Source organism: Hyperolius riggenbachi, chromosome 1, assembly GCF_040937935.1.
Source record: "Hyperolius riggenbachi isolate aHypRig1 chromosome 1, aHypRig1.pri, whole genome shotgun sequence".
NCBI classification, from domain to species: domain Eukaryota; kingdom Metazoa; phylum Chordata; class Amphibia; order Anura; family Hyperoliidae; genus Hyperolius; species Hyperolius riggenbachi.
The window spans coordinates 386651812-386674223 of NC_090646.1; the positions used below are offsets into that span (position 1 = coordinate 386651812).

Consider the following 22412-nt stretch of genomic DNA (forward strand, 5'->3'; position numbering starts at 1 on the left):
TTTTATAGGCCACAAAGTACTCTGTGTTGCAGTAGTTGAGACAGGAAATTACTATTTTTGTTATTTTTGAGAGGAATGTAGCTAGAAGAGATAGAGGGAAACTAAACTATGAATTTTAGAAAAGCAAAGTTCAATCAGATTAGGCAGGCACTAAGTTTGGTGAACTGGGATAATGTACTACAAGGGGAAGACACTGAAGGGAAATGGCAAGCTTTTAAACTTATACTCAATCAATATTGTAGTATGTATATCCCATATGGAAACAAAATGTCTAGGAATAAAAAAAAGGCCTCTATGGATGAATAGAAAGGTTAAAGATAAAATGAAGAGGAAAAAGAATGCCTATAAGGTCTTAAAACAGGAGGGGACCGAGGCTGCACTAAGCAATTATAAGGAGTGCAATACAAATTGTAAAAAAGAAATTAGGCTGGCAAAGATTGAAGCTGAAAAACAAATCGCTAAGGATATCAAATCTAACCCAAAAAAGTTTTACAAGTACATTAACTCTAAAAAAAGAAAGGTTGACTGTATAGGACTCCTAAAGGATGAGGGGGGGAACTCAATGGTGGATGACCAAGGTAAGGCAGAGTTATTAAATGCTTTCTTTGCTTCTGTCTTCACAAAAGAAACAGCACTGTTGCAAACTACAGAGGCGGAAGAGTCTCAATCTTCTAACTGTAATATTAAATACTTAACGCAGGAAGAAGTGAAGGCAAGACTAAATAAATTAAAAATAGACAAGGCACCTGGCCCGGATGGCATGCATCCTCGGGTCCTAAGGGAATTAAGTTCAGTTATAGCTAAACCCCTTTATCTTATCTTCTGTGACTCTCTTGCAACTGGCAGAGTCCCAGTGGATTGGCGTACAGCCCACGTTTTCCCATTATTTAAGAAGGGCAAAAAATCAGATCCAGGAAATTATAGACCTGTAAGCTTAACATCAGTTGTATGCAAACTATTTGAGGGGTTACTAAGAGATACTATACATGACTTCATAGTAGAAAATAATCTTATTTCTCAGCATCAACATGGGTTTACTAAAGACAGGTCCTGTTTGACTAACATGCTCAGCTTTTATGAGGTAGTGAATGCTAATATGGATATTGGGAATGCTGTAGATGTGATATACTTGGACTTTGCAAAGGCCTTCGACACTGTTCCCCACAAAAGTCTGGTGCAAAAGTTGAGGATGCAAGGACTGGGGAAGAGTCTGTGTTCATGGATAGGGAACTGGCTAATGGACAGAAAACAAAGAGTTGTGGTCAATGGATCGTACTCAAAATGGGAGGCTGTTGGCAGTGGGGTCCCACAGGGGTCTGTTCTGGGTCCAGTGCTCTTCAATTAATTATTAATGACCTAGTGGATGCAGTAGTGAGCAATGTTGCTATTTTTGCAGATGATACAAAATTGTGCAGAATCATCAACTCTCAGGAAGATAGTGTCATATTGCAACAGGATCTGGATAGGATGGCTATATGGGCACATACATGGCAGATGAAATTCAACGTTGACAAATGTAAAGTCATGCATTTTGGACGTGCTAATGGACTAGCACCATACAAAATAAATGGGATACAGTTGGGGACATCAAACTTGGAGAAGGACTTAGGAGTACTCATTGACAACAAGTTAAATAATCGTACTCAATGCCAAGCAGCTGCAGCTAAAGCTAACAAAATTTTGGGATGCATTAAACGAGAAATAAAAACTCGAGATGCGAGCATAATATTGCCCCTGTTTAACTCTCTAGTAAGGCCACATCTGGAATATGGAATTCAGTTCTGGGCACCACATTACAAAAAAGATATTGCAGTTTTAGAGCAGGTGCAGAGACGAGCAACAAAATTGATACGTGGGATGGAAGGTCTCACTTATCAAGAAAGGTTAGATAAACTGGGTTTATTTAGTCTAGAGAAAAGACGCCTTAGAGGGGATCTAATTAACATGTATAAATACATCAGAGGGCAATATAATAGCTTGGCGGATGAGCTTTTTGTCCCTAGGCCTTCTCAAAGGACTAGAGGACATTATCTGCGCATGGAGGAAAAACGTTTTAGCCATTTATTTAGGAAAGGGTTCTTTACAGTAAGAGTGATTAAGATGTGGAATGCATTGCCACAGGAAGTCTTTATGGCAAACTCTATACCTGCATTTAAAGAGGGCTTAGATGCTTTCCTTGCGTTGAAAGACATCCATGGCTACAATTACTAGGTAATGCCTAATGATGTTGATCCAGGGATTTTATCTGATTGCCATCTGGAGTCGGGAAGGAATTTTTCCCTTTAGGGGCTAATTGGACCATGCCTTGTAAGGGTTTTTTCGCCTTCCTCTGGATCAACAGGGATATGTGAGGGAGCAGGCTGGTGTTGTACTTTATACTGGTTGAACTCGATGGACGTATGTCTTTTTTCAACCAAAATAACTATGTAACTATGGAAGAAAAGTGTATTTGTAATTAATAAAAATATGCAGTGATAGTTGGATTGGGTAGGATTGTAATGATACTAGTTATTTTCAGTATTTAAATTATCGAGTAATAAATTATTAAAAGGATCAACACTAGAGGCGCCCAAGAAAAAATAAAGAAAAGTATAAAAAGGAGTGTAAGTGAACATTTACCTCCTGGAGTAACAACTGTCTTTGGTACAAGGCAAACTTTATTAATCACTAGATGTTTCTTAGAAAAGCTCCAGCTTCCTTAGGTAACAATACTGCAAGGTGCAGGAATAGTATGTAAGTGCCTCTTTGTTATCCCAGGCTGTACATATTCACACTAGTTTTTATACTTTTCTTCCTTTTTTTCAATGCCTTTAGTACAAATTGTTGAGTCTTTAACAGTGTGTAATTTACAAGAATTTCAGTAGGCAGTAATTTGCTCTAACTGTAAATTACTTGTGACTGGAGAGTGACCACTCAGTGAAAGTGATAGATTTAAGTTTGTTCCTGTACCCATAGAAATCCATTTTAAAGAGGTAGAACCCCTAAAATGGAAAATAGATTTTATTCCTATTTGCGCCTAGGTAATTCCATTTGTTCCAGATCTAACAGGAAGATGATAACCATAACAAAATCATTACCATTGCAGGTGATCAGTTGGAAAGTAAATGAATTTGGGGATTGACTACTGCAAAAAGTTTTCGCAGTAGTCAATCCCCAAATTCAGGAAGGCCAGGTCACACATTTTGACATAATCGTCCATGTATACCACTAACAGAGGACAGAATGACAGCTTATTTAAGGATTTTTTTTTCAGAAATTGCAAAGTTTTAGAGGAGGCTCTTTGGTGAGGGCATCTTTAATATTGCCTTACATCCTGAATTAGACTTAGACTCCTATAGGGGTGAGACTTCTGTCCTGTACTCTTCCTTAAGGGGAACTGAGCAGCTCTATTATTATTATAATTATTATTGATTTATAAAGCGCCAACATATTCTGTGGCGCTGTACAAAGTAAGAAACAAACATGGGATACATAATAATACAGACAAATGGAATACACCAATATATAAAATACGATTTCAGGTTTAAGATTGGCCCACCTTGCCGTGTGTAGTTTGGGTGCTCAGTCTTGATGACTTTCACCAATACAATAAGACATGAAGTCCTACAACATAATAAGAACTATAAAGGGAAGGCGAACAAATCCAACCTAACATGGAACGAAAGACAAGCTGTCAAATCGTTAAAGAACAACAGAGATATAATAATCAAACCCGCTGACAAAGGGGGAGCCATTGTTATCATGAATTATAAACAATATAGCATGGGCATTAAAGAAATGCTGACGGACAACACCAGTTATCAAGAAATTCCGTATGATCCAACTTTGAAGATTCTAAAACAATTAAATGAACTCCTCGCACTTGGCATTAATAACAACTGGATTACAGAAAGTGAAAGTAAGTTCTTATCACCAGAGTTTCCCCAACGACCAGTTATATATGGATTACCTAAAATACATAAGGGACTGGCACCTCTGAAGTTTCGTCCAATCATTTCGGGTACAGATTCAGTTACACAACCTATTGCACAGTTTATTGATTTTTAGTTACAACCTGTAGTACAGTCTTTGCCTGCATACTTGAAGGACACCAATCATTTCCTGAGCAAGTTGGAGCAGATCTCAGTAGATACCCGAAATATGATCCTGTGCACAATGGACATCGGGTCTCTCTATACCTCAATCCCGAACACAGCTGGACTGGGAGCGGTAAGACACTTTTTGTTAGAATTGGATGATGCTTTGTTGCCCACAGAATTCATTCTAGCAGGCTTGGAATTAATATTAACCACAAATTGTTTCAAATTTGAAAAGACATGGTATAGACAGTGCCGGGGGACCGCCATGGGCAGCTCGGCAGCCCCGGCCTATGCTAATTTGTTTTTCGGGTACCTGGAGGCAAGTAGGGTGTACACCTCGCCGCTGTATCACGAGCACGCCGTCTTTTGGACTAGATTCATAAACGACGTGTTCGTGATATGGAATGGCAGGCAGGAGTCATTGGAGCAATTTATTGCATACTTGAATACCCTGTTTGAGGGCATTGTGTTTAACCCGGAGATATCCAGTCAGGAGGTTCCATTCCTGGACGTTATGGTGAGAAAAACGGAGGGTGGTCTCATGACCACCTTGTATAGAAAGCCAACAGACCGTAACACATTTCTCCAGTATAATAGTGCACATCCAACCCACCTTATGAATGGCTTACCTGTTTCACAATTCTTAAGGTTTCTAAGAATCTGTACATTTGGGGAAGATGCTGAATTGGAACTCAACAGCATGAAAATAAGATTTATGGAGAGAGCATACCCAGAGACAGTGCTTACCAATGCCATTGTGAGGGCAAAGGAGATATACAGTGGAGGAAATAATTATTTGACCCCTCACTGATTTTGTAAGTTTGTCCAATGACAAAGAAATGAAAAGTCTCAGAGCAGTATCATTTCAATGGTAGGTTTATTTTAACAGTGGCAGATAGCACATCAAAAGGAAAATCGAAAAAATAACCTTAAATAAAAGATAGCAACTGATTTGCATTTCATTGAGTGAAATAAGTTTTTGAACCCTCTAACAATAAAAGACTTAATACTTAGTGGAAAAACCCTTGTTTGCAAGCACAGAGGTCAAACGTTTCTTGTAATTGATGACCAAGTTTGCACACATTTTAGGAGGAATGTTGGTCCACTCCTCTTTGCAGATCATCTCTAAATCCCTAAGGTTTCGAGGCTGTCTCTGTGCAACTCTAATCTTGAGCTCCCTCCATAGGTTTTCTATTGGATTAAGGTCCGGAGACTGACTAGGCCACTCCATGACCTTAATGTGCTTCTTCTTGAGCCACTCCTTTGTTGCCTTTGCTGTATGTTTTGGGTCATTGTCGTGCTGGAACACCCATCCACGACCCATTTTCAGTTTCCTGGCAGAGGGAAGGAGGCAGGGCCGGCCTTAGGTTTCACACGCCCTGAGCGAAGCCTGATTATGGTGCCCCCCCCCCCCCTTCATCACACACACACACACACACACACACACACACACACACACACACACACACACACACACACACACACACACATGGAGAGGGAGAGACATAGAAAGAGAGGAGGGAGAGACAGAGAGAGAAAGAGAGAGGAGGGAGAGACATAGAGAGAGAGAGAGGAGGGAGAGACATAGAGAGAGAGAGAGGAGGGAGAGACATAGAGAGAGAGAGAGAGAGGAGGGAGAGACATAGAGAGAGAGAGAGAGAGAGAGGAGGGAGAGACATAGAGAGAGAGAGAGAGAGGAGGGAGAGACATAGAGAGAGAGAGAGAGAGGAGGGAGAGACATAGAGAGAGAGAGAGAGTTACACCTACAGTTACAGTTACACAGTTACACCTACCTGGGGCTGGAAATTAACCAAACTGGGAGCTTTAAACCAGCAGTAGAGGCCCTGAAGGAAAAAGCCTGCAGAACGTTTTATGCCATCAGAAGGCAACTTTACCACCTAAAACCACCGGTGAGAGTCTGGGTAAAGATATTCAACAGCATCATCACCCCAATCCTGCTCTATAGCAGTGAGGTATGGGGCCCGGTCACCTACCCTGACCAATCAAAATGGGACTCCAGCCCAACAGAAATCTTCCATCTAGAGTTCTGCAAGTATCTTCTCCAAGTCCATCGCAGCACTTCGAACTCAGCTTGCCGGGCAGAGCTAGGCAAATTCCCACTATGGCTGACTATCCAGCAGAGGGCACTCTCATATTGGGCGCATATACAGAGCAGCAACCCCAGCACTTACCACCATAAAGCCTCACTGAGCCAGGGTGGGGAGGCCATACCACGCTCTCTGAAACAAAACGTCAAGAGCCAGCCCAGCCAAGACCACCAACACAGGCTGACAAAAGCCCAAATAAAAGGAATGATAGAAAGCTGCAAGGACCGATACATAGAGGAATGGAGAAGTGACATAAAGAACTCCCAGAAACTCACTATCTACCAATCACTACAGAGGGAGTACACAATGGCCCCATATCTGGAGAGGCTACACCACCACAAAGATAGACAGGCCTTGAGCCTGTACCGTCTGAGTGCCCACAACCTGGAGATAGAGACAGGACGACACAGACAGACATGGAAGCCCCGGGAGGAGAGACTGTGCAGGCAATGTGACCAGGGGGTCCTGGAGGATGAGGCCCACTTCCTGCTACACTGCAGCAAATATACACCGTTGAGGACCGCCCATTTCCAAAGACTCTCCGCCCACATTGCAGATTTCACCTCCACAGATGAGGAGAGGAAACTCTACATCATACTGGGGGAAGAGGAAGAAACTGCAAATAGCTGCCCGATATGTCACGGCCTGCCACCAACTGAGAGGAACATGATAACACATGGACTGTATAACCCCATACTCCCCTCCCCTATGGACTGTATGCCTATACCCCCCTCCCCTATGGACTATATACCCCATCCCCCCATACCATCCCGTACATCCTCCTATGGACTGTATACCCATGTCCTTCCCTTATTCCCACAATCCCCCCCCCCCCCACATTAATGTTCTATTTTGCTTTGGCAATGCTAAATGTATTTGGTCCTGCCAATAAAGCTTTTTTGGATTTGGATTTGGAGAGAGAGAGAGAGGAGGGAGAGACATAGAGAGAGAGAGGAGGGAGAGACATAGAGAGAGAGAGAGAGAGAGAGAGGAGGGAGAGACAGAGAGAGAGAGGAGGGAGAGACAGAGAGAGAGAGAGAGGAGGGAGAGACAGAGAGAGAGAGAGAGGAGGGAGAGACATAGAGAGAGAGAGAGAGAGGAGGGAGAGACAGAGAGAGAGAGAGAGGAGGGAGAGACAGAGAGAGAGAGAGGAGGGAGAGACAGAGAGAGAGAGAGGAGGGAGAGACATAGAGAGAGAGAGAGAGAGGAGGGAGAGACAGAGAGAGAGAGAGAGGAGGGAGAGACAGAGAGAGAGAGAGAGGAGGGAGAGACAGAGAGAGAGGAGGGAGAGACAGAGAGAGAGGAGGGAGAGACAGAGAGAGGGAGAGACATAGAGAGAGAGAGAGAGAGAGAGAGAGGAGGGAGAGACAGAGAGAGAGGAGGGAGAGACATAGAGAGAGAGGAGGGAGAGACATAGAGAGGGGGAGAGAGAGACAGAGAGAGGGGGAGAGAGAGACAGAGAGAGGGGGAGAGAGAGACAGAGAGAGAGAGAGAGGGAGAGACAGAGAGAGAGAGACAGAGAGAGATGGAGAGAGAGACAGAGAGAGAGAGAGGGAGAGACAGAGAGAGAGGGAGAGACAGAGAGAGGGAGAGACAGAGAGAGGGAGAGACAGAGAGAGGGAGAGACAGAGAGAGAGAGAGACAGAGAGAGAGAGAGAGGAGGGAGAGACAGACAGACAGAGAGAGAGAGGAGGGAGAGAGAGGAGGGAGAGACAGACAGACAGAGAGAGAGAGAGAGGAGGGAGAGACAGACAGACAGAGAGAGAGAGAGAGGAGGGAGAGACAGAGAGAGAGAGAGAGGAGGGAGAGACAGACAGAGAGAGAGAGGAGGGAGAGACAGACAGACAGAGAGAGAGAGGAGGGAGAGACAGACAGACAGAGAGAGAGAGGAGGGAGAGACAGACAGACAGAGAGAGAGAGGAGGGAGAGACAGACAGAGAGAGAGAGGAGGGAGAGACAGACAGACAGAGAGAGAGAGGAGGGAGAGACAGACAGACAGACAGAGAGGGAGAGACAGACAGACAGAGAGAGAGAGGAGGGAGAGACAGACAGACAGAGAGAGAGAGGAGGGAGAGACAGACAGACAGAGAGAGAGAGGAGGGAGAGACAGACAGACAGAGAGAGAGAGGAGGGAGAGACAGACAGACAGAGAGAGAGAGGAGGGAGAGACAGACAGACAGAGAGGGAGAGACAGACAGACAGAGAGGGAGAGACAGAGAGAGAGGAGGAGGGAGAGACAGAGGAGGAAAGATAGAGGATGAGAGAGACAGACAGATATAGGGATGGAGGGATAGGAGGGAGAAAAAGAGAGAAAACATAGAGGGGGTGGGGGGGGGGAGAGGGAGAGATAGGGATGGATAGATAGACAGGATACAGGAATAGATAATCTAGGGACATATATAAGAGAGAGAGACAGAGCTATAGGGATGGATGGATGTATGCTTGGGGAGAGAGACACAGATATAGATGGATGGATGGATGGGAGGAGTAGAGAGAGACAGAGCTATAGGGATGGATGGATGTATGCTTGGGGAGAGAGAGACAGACAGATATAGATGGATGGATGGATGGGAGGAGTAGAGAGAGACAGAGCTATAGGGATGGATGGATGTATGCTTGGGGAGATAGAGAGACAGACAGATATAGATAGATGGATGGATGGATGGATGGATGGATGGATGGGAGGAGTAGAGGGAGACAGAGATATAGGGATGGATGGATGTATGGGGAGATAGAGAGACAGACAGATATAGGGATGGGTGGATGGGAGGAATAGAGAGAGGGGGGAGGGGGAGGGGGAGAGAGAGAGAGAGTGAGTGTGTGTGTACTGCTGCACAAAGTCTGGTCCATCAAGGCTGCATTGAGTGACTGACCTGCCTCTCTGCTGTCCCCCTTGCTTGCAGTTTGCTGGCACTCTGTGGGAGCTGGGCGATGTGCTCCTGTCACACAGACCTGTGGGCTGCAACAAGTTCCCCTCTGTGGTGGCTCCCTCCATCCCCGGCACTCAGACTGCCAGCCATGTAGTTCAGCGGTGGGTGGTCCAGCAGCATTGATGGCAGAGCGAGTGAAGCCGCTGTATACTTCAAATACAGGAAGTGCTCATTCAGGAAATTAACACTTCCTGTATTTGAGATACACAGCGCCACCACTGGGCTCCCTCTGTCATCACAGCTGCCGATTCACCCAGCTGAACAGGGCTGACAGTGAGTGCCGGAGATCGGAGGGAGCCGCGAGTGAGGGGAATAGAAACCCCTGCACATGCGCCCCTTGGAGGCCGGCGCCCTGAGCGACCGCTCCGGTCGCACAGGTCAAAGGCCGGCCGTGGAAGGAGGTTGTCGTTCAGGATTTCACGATACATGGCTCCGTCCATTTTCCCGTTAATGCGATTAAGTTGTCCTGTGCCCTTAGCAGAAAAACACCCCCAAAGCAAAATGTTTCCACCCCCATGCTTGACGGTGGGGACGGTGTTTTGGGGGTCATAGGCAGCATTTTTCTTCCTCCAAACACAGCAAGTTGAGTTAATCCCAAAGAGCTCTATTTTGGTCTCATCAGACCACAGCACCTTCTCCCATTCACTCACAGAATCATTCAGGTGTTCATTGGCAAACTTCAGACGGGCCTGCACATGTGCCTTCTTGAGCAGGGGGACCTTGCGAGCCCTGCAGGATTTTAATCCATTGCGGTGTAATGTGTTTCCAATGGTTTTCTTGGTGACTGTGGTCCCTGCTAATTTGAGGTCATTCACTAACTCCTCCTGTGTAGTTCTAGGATGCTTTCTCACCTTTCTTAGAACCATTGACACCCCACGAGGTGAGATCTTGCGTCCAGCCCCAGAGCGAGGTCGATTGATGGTCATTTTGTGCTCCTTCCATTTTCGAACAATCGCACCAACAGTTGTCACCTTCTCTCCCAGCTTCTTGCTAATGGTTTTGTAGCCCATTCCAGCCTTGTGCAGGTCTACAATTTTGTCTCTGACATCCTTGGACAGCTCTTTGGTCTTTCCCATGTTGGAGAGTTTGGAGTCTGCTTGATTGATTGATTCTGTGGACAGGTGTATTTTATACAGGTGACTAGTTAAGACAGGTGTCCTTAATGAGGGTGACTAATTGAGTAGAAGTGTCTAAACACTCTGTGGGAGCCAGAACTCTTAATGGTTGGTAGGGGTTCAAAAACGTATTTCACTCAATGAAATGCAAATCAGTTGCTATCTTTTATTTAAGGTTATTTTTTCGATTTTCCTTTTGATGTGCTATCTGCCACTGTTAAAATAAACCTACCATTGAAATGATACTGCTCTGAGACTTTTCATTTCTTTGTCATTGGACAAACTTACAAAATCAGTGAGGGGTCAAATAATTATTTCCTCCACTGTACGTGGGGAGTACGACACGGGTGAATAAGAATGGTATTCCCTTTGTATAGGATTACAACCCTATGTCTGGATGCATTAAGAGCTGTGTAGCAAAAAATCTGTCCATATTACAGGCCGATGTGAACTTGAACCCTTCATTGAAAGAAAAACCATTGTTTTCCTACAGATCAAATAGAAGCCTGAGGGATATGCTGGTGCAAGCGGACCCTTATGATAAATATTGTGGGTCACCTTTCAAATTTTCAGACAAGAAAGGATGTTATCGATGTCATAATTGCAATGTGTGCAACTCCTTGATTACTGGTGAATATTTTGTGCACCCTAGCAGTGGTAGAAAGTATTTCATGCACGACTATTATAATTGTAACACCGAGTACTGTACATACTTGCTTAAGTGCCCATGTGGAATGGGATATGTTGGCAAGACAACAGGGAGCTTCAAGGTCAGATTCCAACATCATAGAAGTGACATTAAAATAGCAATTGAAGCAAAATTGAAGGATGAAATGTTGGACGTTACATAACCAGTTGCTATACATTTTGTTGAAAAAGGTCATCGTGTTAGTGAACTGAGGGGACTGGTTATTGACCAGGTGAAAAAGCCAAAGAGAGGTGGTGACAGAGACAAATTGCTTCTACAGAGAGAGGCATATTGGATCTATACATTAGGAACACTGCAACCGAAAGGTCTTAATCAAATGAATCCGCTTTCATGCTTTCTTGATGAAAGATGACTTGTTTATATAATATGATATTGTTCCTTTGTTTAAGAGGTTCCCATTAGGGACCTCCCCATATGTCTTGTAGTATTGCCATATCTGAAGGAGCATGTAGGGATATAACATATAGTGGTTCCTTAGCTTATTACTATTATTAACCACTTCACCTCCAAGGTTTTTCCCCATAAACACCAGAGCAATAGTACTCTACTCCTTCAATGAATTCGCCTATAACTTTATTAGTACTTATCACAACGAAACAATCTATATCTTGTTTTTTTTCACCACCAATTAGGCTTTCTTTGAGGGGTACTTTTTGCTAAGAATTATTTTAATCTAACTGCATTTCAACAGGAAAAATAAGAAACAAATTGAAAAAAAAAATCATTATTTTTGGCCATTATAGTTTTAAAATAATACATGCTACCGTAATTAAAATCCACACATTTTATTTGCCCATTTGTCCAGGTTATTGCAACTGTAAGGATCCCTCCTGTAGCGTGTTCTGTCCATTGCAGTGGACCTGCAAACGGACAGTTCTGGCTTATCTGCTTGCATTCGGTTGTGCATTTGCTATGGGTCTCATTGTCATTTGCAATCGCTCTGCGGTTCTGGGCAGCTCAGGATGCTGTCATCATTCCACCAATTGCTTGTTGCAGCTGAGCTGCGGCCAGATAGGCCTGGATTTCCTGCATGCATGTTGTTACATAATACTGCATGTATTTCTTAGGGCTCTTTCACATTAGGGCAGATTTTCTGCGTTTCAACGCAAAGGGTAAAGTTTGCGTTACCCAAGGTGAAATGAAAGTCCATAGACTTTCATTTTAGCTTTCACATATAACGCAGCCTTTTTGTGCGTTGCGTTACACTGCACCCAGGCGCAGTTTTTCGGCCGACGCTAGCTTTATGCGTTACAATGTTAGTCAATGTAAAACGCACACTATGCGCGTTTTTAATCCGTTAACGCAGGCAATCAGTCCCAGCAGAGGCGGGACAAGGTCCTCCAGCACCCAAGGCTGAGACACCAAAGTGCGCCCCTCCATCCCTGCCACCCCAGCCGTAACACACTGATTGCTATTAGACTAAGAGGTGCCACGGGGCCCACAACCTCCCCAACACCTTAATATCTAGTTATCTGGCTTGCAGTCACTGCCATGTATCCCCTTTTCTTATTTCTTTCTGCTTCAAACACAATTAGGAATAACAGCTGAATGAATTGTGCGCCCCCACCTACACTGCGCCCTGAGGCTGGAGCCTCTCCAGCCTATGCCTCGGCCCGGCCCTGAGTCCCAGAATGCAACAGAGGAACAATGTAGAAAGTTGAAAACTAAAAGAAAAAAAATTACCTGCGTTTTTCTATGTGCTGTAACTGCAGTGCAGCGCATATCAAAACGCATTAAAACGCATACAACAAAACGTATGCTTTGAGCGTTCTCCAACGCAAGCTCTGATGTGAAAGAGCCCTTATGGGAGTCCCTTGCATTCACAGCCAGCTAGCAAATGGTAATCAAGCCAGCTCAGGATTGAGTGATTACCATTCAGCTGTGTGGAGATTTGCATACCTGCATCCATTGGCTGATGCCAGCATAAAAGTCTGCCTCCCATTTCATACCCCGCCCGTCATAGTGGTCAGTACGCTGATCTACTGGGCACCTTGTTACTCTGTATAGTTCTGTTATTGTAGTTCTATGCAACCTTATTACTTGTGCTTTAGCTAGTTCTTGATAAATATATATGCAGACTTGCTAATATATATTTATTCGGTAGTTGAGCCGTTTGTTATTTTTCTTATTATTGTGTATTGCCTAGTTCCATGCTTGATGGACGTTCGCTGCATCCGCGGTGGATCAGTGAAGTCCATTATCGAGATAGCTTGGATTCTGCCATCACCACGTTGGTGACTGGTAGTATTCCTGCTACTCTAATTTCTGGGAACGTAACTATAGGCTGCAGTTGCTCTTAGTTACGTTCTATCCTGTAGTCTTGCCTGGGTGGATGCTTGCTGATGACTGTTGTTAGCCTGCTTGCTCTGCTTCTGCGAACGTGACTGTGGGCTGCGGTTGCTACTAGTTACGCTCCAATCTATAGTCCTGTCTTTTACCTGTCTGAATGCTTGTTATCGCTAAGGCAGCACAGTGCGAACTAATGCGGTGCAACACTGCACTGCACTGCCATTGTGTTTTATTTGTAGCGATATCGGAAGCCCAGAGCTGCAGTTGCTCTGGGCAGCCTGTGTAACCTCTTCCATTATCCAGCTCTTAGCCTTGTTGCACTGGGTGGTCAGAAAGTATGACCTCCTCCCCTCCTCCCCCCCCCCCCCCCGCATTACAGCAACATTTAAACATTTTTCCCCAGTACAATGTATGGCGCCAATATTTTATACAGTAATATACCTTCTTGACATACATATTAAAAAAGTTCAGTCCCTAAGGTAACTATTTATGTAATTTTTTTATTGTAATTTTTTTCACTCCAAAATTTTTTAGGGAACTATTGGGGAGTGTGGGAGGTCAATTTAAAATGTTTCAAATAATCATTATATGTATTTTATTGAAAAAAAATTGGATGTAATTTTACTTTTTGGCCACAAGGGCATATATGCAATTCATTTTTTCTCCGGAGTTTTCTCCTAGGAGATAATTTTTCATCTTTGATTTAAAATAACTTTTTAGCACTCTGCAAAGGAAAAAATACCAAAAAGTAGGTGAAAACGTACTGTCAAAAAATTATTTTCAGTATTTGCTGGAGGTTTAAAAGGCATTTTATTTTCAAGTTGTGTAAATATCACCTAGGAGAAAACTCAGGTGAAAAAGTGAATTGCATATGGGCCACGTCCTCGACGCTCACTTTCTAATGCATGGACGTGCTTTGTGAATGGTGGCGCCATCTCATGCACGGCTGCAGCCATTCACACAGGGACTTAGATCAACGAATGGGCGAGAGGGAGTGAGCAGCAGTATCTACATCCCTGTTTACTAAACAGGGACACAGATACTCGTGCCGAGGGAGGGGAAGTGGTTTAAAGGACTGTTCGAACAGCAGAAGGGATTTTTTCATATATACTATTGCAACTGGTTTTGATCCTTTAATGCTGTGGATTGATTACTCATGATCTTTTCTTATGATCTGAATGATTTGACTGAAAATATGATCGTTGACTAAAAATCGTACTGTTAATGGGCACTTAAAGCGGACCAGAAGACTTGGAAAAAAAAAAGAGTTTCACTTACCTGGGGCTTCTGCCAGCCTCCTGCAGCCACCCTGTGCCTGCAACGTTACCAAAGGATCCTCCAGTCCCCCGCTGCTGCTCCCTTTCTTTACCGCCGACGTACAAGTCAACGGTCACTGCACCTGCACAGCTCTGGCCATGTGCAACTTCGCTCCTGCTGGCATCGCAGGGAGCGTCCTGTCTGTGCAGGGGGAGTACGAGAAAATTATGCAGGTGCAGTGGTCCACCAACTCACAAAGTGAAACTGAGTGGCAGCGAGGGACCGGAGGTCAGGATTGTTTTGCACTGATGCAGGGGCACAGGACATTTACAGGGGGCCGATAGAAGCTCCAGTTAAGTTAAAGTCCTTTTTTTAACCCTACTGGTTTCCTTTAAAATGTGTGGAGCTCTCTAAAAAAAGTCCCTTTTTTGTCTGATACATGTACATGTATTGATTGTGCTTTTGTTATCTCAATGTGAATAAGCTAAAATACACCTGATCATTGTCAGACCATGCTCCGGTTGTTTTCTTATGCTTACTGGAAAAAAACCTTTTAGGAAGGACAGGCTAAAGGAAAGTTTATTACTACAATAAGAACTTAAATGAACTAAAAAACTAATGAGATTATATGTGTTTGAGATTAATACAAGACAAGATGTATCTCCAATTACTGTGTGGGAGAATTATAAATCACTGTTGAGAGGTGTAATAATAAAACGAAAGCTATGGTTGACAATCAGAGAATAGGAAGAATGGGAGTTTGGAGTAAGCCTGTAAACGGCCCCAGAGAAAAGATGTTTAGCCAGAGTTATAAAACCTTGAGTCCAGGTTCAGACTGTATATTGGTGTCAGCGTTGCGGCCTGCACCGCACTGCCAAAAACAGGCCGCACTAGTATGCAGTAATCCACTTCTATATAATATTAACCATAAACGGTGTCTAGGCGCGCTCCACACCCTGTCACTACACCTATATCCTCTGTGGGTATGCTGCAAAGGTTCATATGTCACAACCAACATAAAAGTTACATTAAATTAGAGAAAACCTGCGCTGCCTCACAGTCCACTAGATACACAAATGACCAAATTGTGTCAACTTGCAAGTGTTCCCTCCACTTCCGTCTTCAAAGTCCAGTGCACCTCAAAGAAAGACAAAGGGAAAATTTCATTGCATAGACTGTGTGTCCATAAAATCTTCCACCAACTATGGCCCGTGTGATATCCTTTACTGTATCACCACTCTGTGTTCCACCACCTTTGGCAACCGCTCTCACCTTTATTTATGGCTGCCTAGACCCAGGGTCGCCTCTAGCCATCTTGGCACTCCAGGCGAGAAAACCTGTGGTGCCCCCCCTCCCCCATGGTGTTCCGACATGCTCCCCCATCCTCCCCCTTGTGGTGCCTCCCTATGAAAATAATTGTGATGCGGCTGCGTTTCACTGGAAAATAATCGTAATGCAGCACCCTACCCTGCTCTGCCTGCCACAGACTCCGCGGGCTGCGGCCGACAGGTGAACTGGTGCTGCGTCTATCAGACGGCACAAGCCAGTTTACCAACTGGGACCAACTGGGAGGACACACTATCTGGCTAGGGGGTGGCCCAGTCCCTCCTCCCCCCCCCCCCCCCCCCTCGCCCTCCGCACATCGCTCCAGGTGACAGCCTGTATGGCCTGGTGGATCAGGTGCCCCTGATTCCAGAATACTTTTTCACACACATCATGGGATATGCAGATATGTTACCGCCTGTCAGGATAGGACTGGAGTGGGTATATCATGACATTGAAGGGCTGACATTTTCAGATGGTACAATAGTTTAGTAATTCATAACCCATTCTTGAAATAAGCACAGTGTGTTGGTAGTGTAAGAGAAGTAGAATAGAGGGAGGAAGGGTGGTAGAAGGTCAGAATTGATGACATGCATGAACAGATAGATATGAGCAGAATAGAGGCGTACTAGGTGCATACATTTAAAAAAGTCGCGGTCAAATTTAGGCGCGATTTATCGGGAAAAGAAAAATATCGTAATTTAGAAATATCGATAATTTAACAGAATTTGTAATGTAAAATTGATAATTCTGATTATTATTATTACAGGTATAAAACAGATGTGAGATGAAAACGAAAATATAATAACGTTAAATAGTTGGTGGTGCCTAACCCTAACCAACCATGGTGGTGGCTAACCCTAAATGTACCTAACCCTACTCTGACACAGAACCTTCCCTGTACCTATCCCTAACCCCTAGACCCCCCTAGTGGTGCCTAACCCTAACCATCCCCCTGGTGGTGCCTAACCTTAAAACTACACTGGTGGTGCCTAACCCTAACCACCCTCCTGGTGGTGCCTAACCCTAACCACCCCCCTGGTGGTGCCTAACCCTAACCACTCGCCTGGTAGTGCCTATCCCTAACCCCCCCCCCCCCTGGTGGTGCCTAAGCCTAAAACTCCCCCGGTGGTGCCTAACCCTAACCACCCCCCTGATGGTGCCTAACCCTAAAACTCCCCTGGTGGTGCCTAACCCTAACCACCCCCGTGGTGGTGTCTAGCCCTAAATTATCGTAAATACTTCATATGTTATCGTAAATAGAAATGTCAAATATCGTTATTACATCTGTACAGTGAATGTTATATTTTCTTAATTACAAAATTATATGTATTTGGACAGAATTTGCTTACATTCCATCATTAAACATGTTCATTTACCGTTATTACACCCAAAAACTTTTTAAGTTATCGTTATGACTGACGTTTTTCTTTATTTAGCGTTATGATATTCGTTCTGATATATTATCATAAACTTTAAATTACCGATATTACCGATTCCACAACAAAATTAGGAATATTACCGAGTTTACTTTATCGATTTACGTAAATTATCAATTTTAGGCACTTGCGCCCAAACATATGCAAAACTGAGTGTACATTTACAAAAACGATAATTAACATTAGAAATATAGCCGCGCCCAAATCTATTAGCGCTATTTTTAGCTGATCCATACTAGGTAGCACTATTGTACAGTATTATAGTGCTGAGTCCTAGGTTTGAACATTGGTTAGGGCAAAATCATTTAGCCAGGAATTCATTTAGGCACTTCATATTCCTCAACATCCCTAAAACACAGTAACAAGTCAACTGGTTTCCCCCAAAACAATCCTATATTGAAAATATTAGACTTTAACTATGGTAGGGATTAGATTGTGAGCTCCTCTGAGGACAGTCAGTGACATGACTATGTACTCTGTTAAGTGCTGCAGAAGATGTCACTGCTATATAAATATACAGTATAATAATAATATGGTAGGACATTAGACCATGATAGGATTAGACTGTTAGCTCCTCTGAGGACAGTCTGTGACATGACTGTACTCTGTAAAGTGCTGCAGAAGTTGTCACTGCTATATAAACACATAATAATAATATGGTAGGGCATTAGACTACGTCTTTGGTAGAATTAGATTGTGAGATCCCCTGAGGACAGTCAGTGACATGACTATGTACTCTGTAATGTGCTGCAGAAGATGTCAGTGCTATATAAATACATAATAATAATAATAATAATAATAATAATAATATGGGAGGACATTAGACTATGACTGTGGTAGGGATTAGATTGTCAACTCCTATGGGGACAGTCAGAGACATGACTATGTACTCTGTAAAGTGCAGCAGAAGATGTCACTGCTATATAAATACAGAATAATATGGTAGGACATTAGACCATGATAGGATTAGATTGTGAGCCCCTCTGAGGACAGTCAGTGACATGACTATGTACTCTATAAAGTGCTGCAGAAGATGTCAGTGCTATATAAATACATAATAATAATAATATAGTAAGACATTAGACTATGACTATGGTAGGATTAGATTGTGAGCCCCTCTGAGGATAGTCAGTGACATGACTATGTACTCTATAAAGTGCTGCAGAAGATGTCAGTGCTATATAAATACATAATAATAATATAGTAAGACATTAGACTATGACTATGGTAGGATTAGATTGTGAGCTCCTCTTTAAAGACAGTCTGTGACATGACTATGTACTCTAAAAAGTGCTGCAGAAGATGTCAGTGCTATATAAATACATAATAATATTATGGTAGGACATTAGACTAGGACTATGGTAGGCTTAGAGTGTGAGCTCCTCTGAGGACAGTCAGTGACATGGCTATGTACTCTGTAAAGTGATGCAGGAGATGTCAGTGCTATAGAAATACTTAATTATCACTTGTATATGAACAATTATCCATTATTGTACCTTTTGTAAGAACCTTATAAACCACTGGGAGATCTACAATAGACCCCACAGACAGCTCACATAGCATGAGATTCCAACAACCATAAGGCCTCCCGCTCTTTATATCTTGCAATCCAACCTCATACGGGATAAACATAAAAAGTGCAAATCATTGCGTAGGCTGCTTTAGGGCTGGTTCAGACGGACGCTTGCGGAGCGTTTACCGCCAGCGTTCGGGGCTTGGAGTTAAACGCCCCCATTCAAGTGAATGGGAGCGTTTGTACCAAGCTTTTACGCGCGTTTACACGAATGCGGCATTCGGGTCCCGATTTTCCCTGGTGTTCAAGAAGCCCCTGGAAGCTACATGTAGCTTCCAGGGGCGGTTAACTGCGACGGGTAATGTTCCCCTAGGGGAAGAAAAAATGTGACCGCATCCGAACGCAGCGCGAACGCTGCTGAAAGCCCGAACGCATCGCCACCGCGACGCCAACAAATGCGACGCCTCTGAACGTCCGTCTGAACCAGCCCTTAAAAACTTCGACTGGAGAGTTCCCAATGCCAGAATAAATTACCGTGCTAGGTTCATTGGGGACCACCTTACAACACTCGTGCCCCCACCACCTCCAAGAACCGTGCTCATCTTATATGGAGGCTGCCCAGGCCACAAACAGCGAACACAGCCTATGTGCACGGTCTTAGTATAGCACAGATTCTTTCCACTGGCACCACCGGTCTCTCCACAACAGTTCAAACACAGCTCACTGCAACTGAGTAAACTAATATAGTATAAAACCTTTAATTAAGATCATTAAAACAAGTAGCTCTACTCACAAACATTAGAAAATATCAGGCATATCAGAGAAAACTCTGAGGACGTCTCCTCTGTGCACTGTCACACCTCCTGCCCAGTAAGCCACGCCCTACACGTTTCGTCTAATGACTGAAGAAAAGTTTTGTTTTATTCATAAATGTTGTATGCAAACTTTGTAGTGACAGCCATTACATTTAAAGGAGCAAAAGTATCATTCATCTACTATGCAATGATTGATGTCCGTTACAAAAGCCAAGCATATCCTGATTCATATACTGGTTGTAGAAACAGAGGCAGCAACAAAGAGTAAAATATGCTAAAAATCAGTTAAACAGGGAGGTAGTGTTGGTGTTACCTTTTTAAAAGTAGTCTCTATTCTACAGGTAATAAGCAATAACTTGTTTTATTAGAATACTCCACAATGAAAGGAATTTTGCAGGTACAATCCTGCCTCTTAAGGCAAATAACAGAGCAGCAATAGTGGGTCCCTAGCCCCTGGCTTGGCTTACTTATGAGCCCACTATAGCTGCTCCATTTTTTGCCTTAAGAGGCAGGATTGTACCTGTGAAATGCATGGCATTGTGGAGTATTCTAATAAAACAAGTTATTTATTATTACCTGCAGAATCGAGTCTACTTTTGAAGAGGTAAGTCCACCACTACCTCCCTGTTTAACTGATTTTTAGCATATTTTACTCTTTGTTGCCGCCTCTGTTCCTACAGACAGTATATTGTTTAGTCCACCCCTGTCTACAGAGAGCGACTTTTTAACCTGAGTGGGGTCGGGTCTAATCTCCCCACCTGCGCTTACAGTGGTTGCCTAGGAGGTAATCTGTGTTTTTGAGTATACATTTATACACGATATATACGTTTACCCTAACCATTAATATACTATACTATTTTTGGCTCTTGGTTTCCCTTTTATATCCTGATTCAGTTGAACTAATGAGAAGAGAGAGAGAGGAAAAAGGAAACAAGGAAGCAGGCTAAGAAAATGATTTTTGAAAAGATTCTATTAAACTGATTCTGGCTGAAAGTGTTTCAGTTGATCGGTCCATGGCAGCTTTTATGATGCCTGTAAGAAGATCTTTCACTGAAGTTGTTGCAAGACCTGTTTTTTCCTAACTGACAAATGCCTTTTGGTTAATATATAAGTTAATGTTCAGTCCTGAACATGTCAGAATGACAGAGACATTGGCCTCAATACACTAAGTTTATCTCCTGTCTTTAATAACGTTTCTATAGTTATCACCATGGTGATAAAGCATGTAGTATTCAGGAAACATTTCTAAAGTTAAAGGGAACCTTAACTGAATGCGGGGTAAAGAGTTTCACTTACCTGGGGCTATTACCAGCCCCCTGCAGCAGTCCTGTGCCCTCGGAGCCGCTCTGGAATCCTCCGGTCCCCCGTTGTCACTTAGTTTTGTTTTTGACGACTCACCAGTCGGCCGGCCGCCATGCGTATTATTGGACGCATTCTCTACCGCAATTAGCGCTGTTGCGAACCGCAACACGAACATTCCGCATGCATAGATGTGCAACAACGCGTATTTTTGTACGCGTTGCGGTCCGCAACAGCGCTAATTGCAGTAGAGTATGCGTTCAATAATACGCATGGTGGCCGGCGGAAGCACCCTTTTTTCCAAGGCTCCTGTTGTGCCCTATTTTCCTGTTCCGAGGGAAATTGACTTCCTTCTGTATCTCTCCACAGTTTCAGACTGGAGGATTTGAATATGCCCAATAGTGAAAGAAGCCTGATCCTGTATAACAAAGAGCCAAGCACCAAGTTTGATTAAACCTGTGATCTCATGCAACAGAGACACTTGACAAATCATGCAATAAAGGTTCCAAGTTTCTAGGAACTGTCTTGTGTAATTATTTATGAGCGTGTTGAATGCTAGATGAGCTTACTGAAGATAGGGTACTTCATACACTGAAGAGGTCTGTCATCAGATATCTAGGCTAGGTTTTCAGAAGGGATCTGTTTGAGTGCTCTTACATGTATTCCTCTTTTGTATGCACCTATGCGTGACTTCTGCCTTTCTTAAGGTTAATGGTCCAAAACAAATGACTTCAACGCTGACCATATGCTGTATAATAATACCGTGCTCCATGCTGAATTAGAGGTACAACAATCTTATTTAAAGCTTGCTGCTCTTAAATGAGTAATAAACGTGCTCTTCTTTAAAGCAAGCTGAAGTCTATAATTAAGGGTACCTAATATGCAATGTGTCTCCAAACCACAATGGATTAACCCTGGTAAATATATGAAAACTTACATTGTATAAGTGAACAGGCATTTTCCAGTGTTAAGCCACTCTCCCTTCTGTAAGAATGCCTAGGCATTTTCACTTCCTTCCCACAAGTAAAGTAGAGATGGGAATGCTGTCAGCAGTGTGCAGGAAATACAATCACCCACTCTGTTCTCCACTCCTTTACAAGAACTGCTGTGAATTTGGTATATATGGTGAGGGAAAGAAGTATTTGATCCCCTCCTGATTTTGCTCATTTGCCCTATGACTAAGAAATGACAATGATAATTGTAATGGTTGGCTTACTGTAGCTGTAAGAGACAGAATAACAACAAAATAACCCTCAAATATGCACCTCCTCCCTTTGCTGCTGAGAGTTTAACTATTTGTGACTAGTACTGCAGCTCAGCAGAATCTCATCATCTTTCTGCCAAGTTACTCCCTGCTCAATGTATAATACAACATTTAACCCTTCGCACACTCTCCCTGCGTGTTAATAAAAGGAATGTGTTCCTCTCATCGCTCTGCCATTTCTGCAATAAAAAAAACTTAATGTAACCTAATGTAACATTTTAAAAAAAGACACTGGTGAGGGTATGAAAAGATGAAATGCTTTATTACAGACT

At 43.3% G+C, this 22412-nt stretch overlaps 1 protein-coding gene across 8 annotated transcripts in view; it reads left to right on the forward strand.

Moving 5' to 3' along the window:
* The window catches only part of LOC137517089 (E3 ubiquitin-protein ligase TRIM32-like), a 169748-nt gene that overhangs the window by 97604 nt on the left and 49732 nt on the right, over positions 1-22412 (forward strand). Inside the window, exon 4 of one of the 8 annotated variants that reach the window (XR_011020542.1) lies at positions 21246-21396. The exons of the other annotated variants lie outside the window; for them this stretch is intronic. The gene's annotated coding sequence lies outside the window, so the exon portion shown is untranslated. Of the gene's footprint in view, positions 1-21245; positions 21397-22412 lie in introns of those variants that run through there. 8 annotated transcript variants of the gene reach the window in all.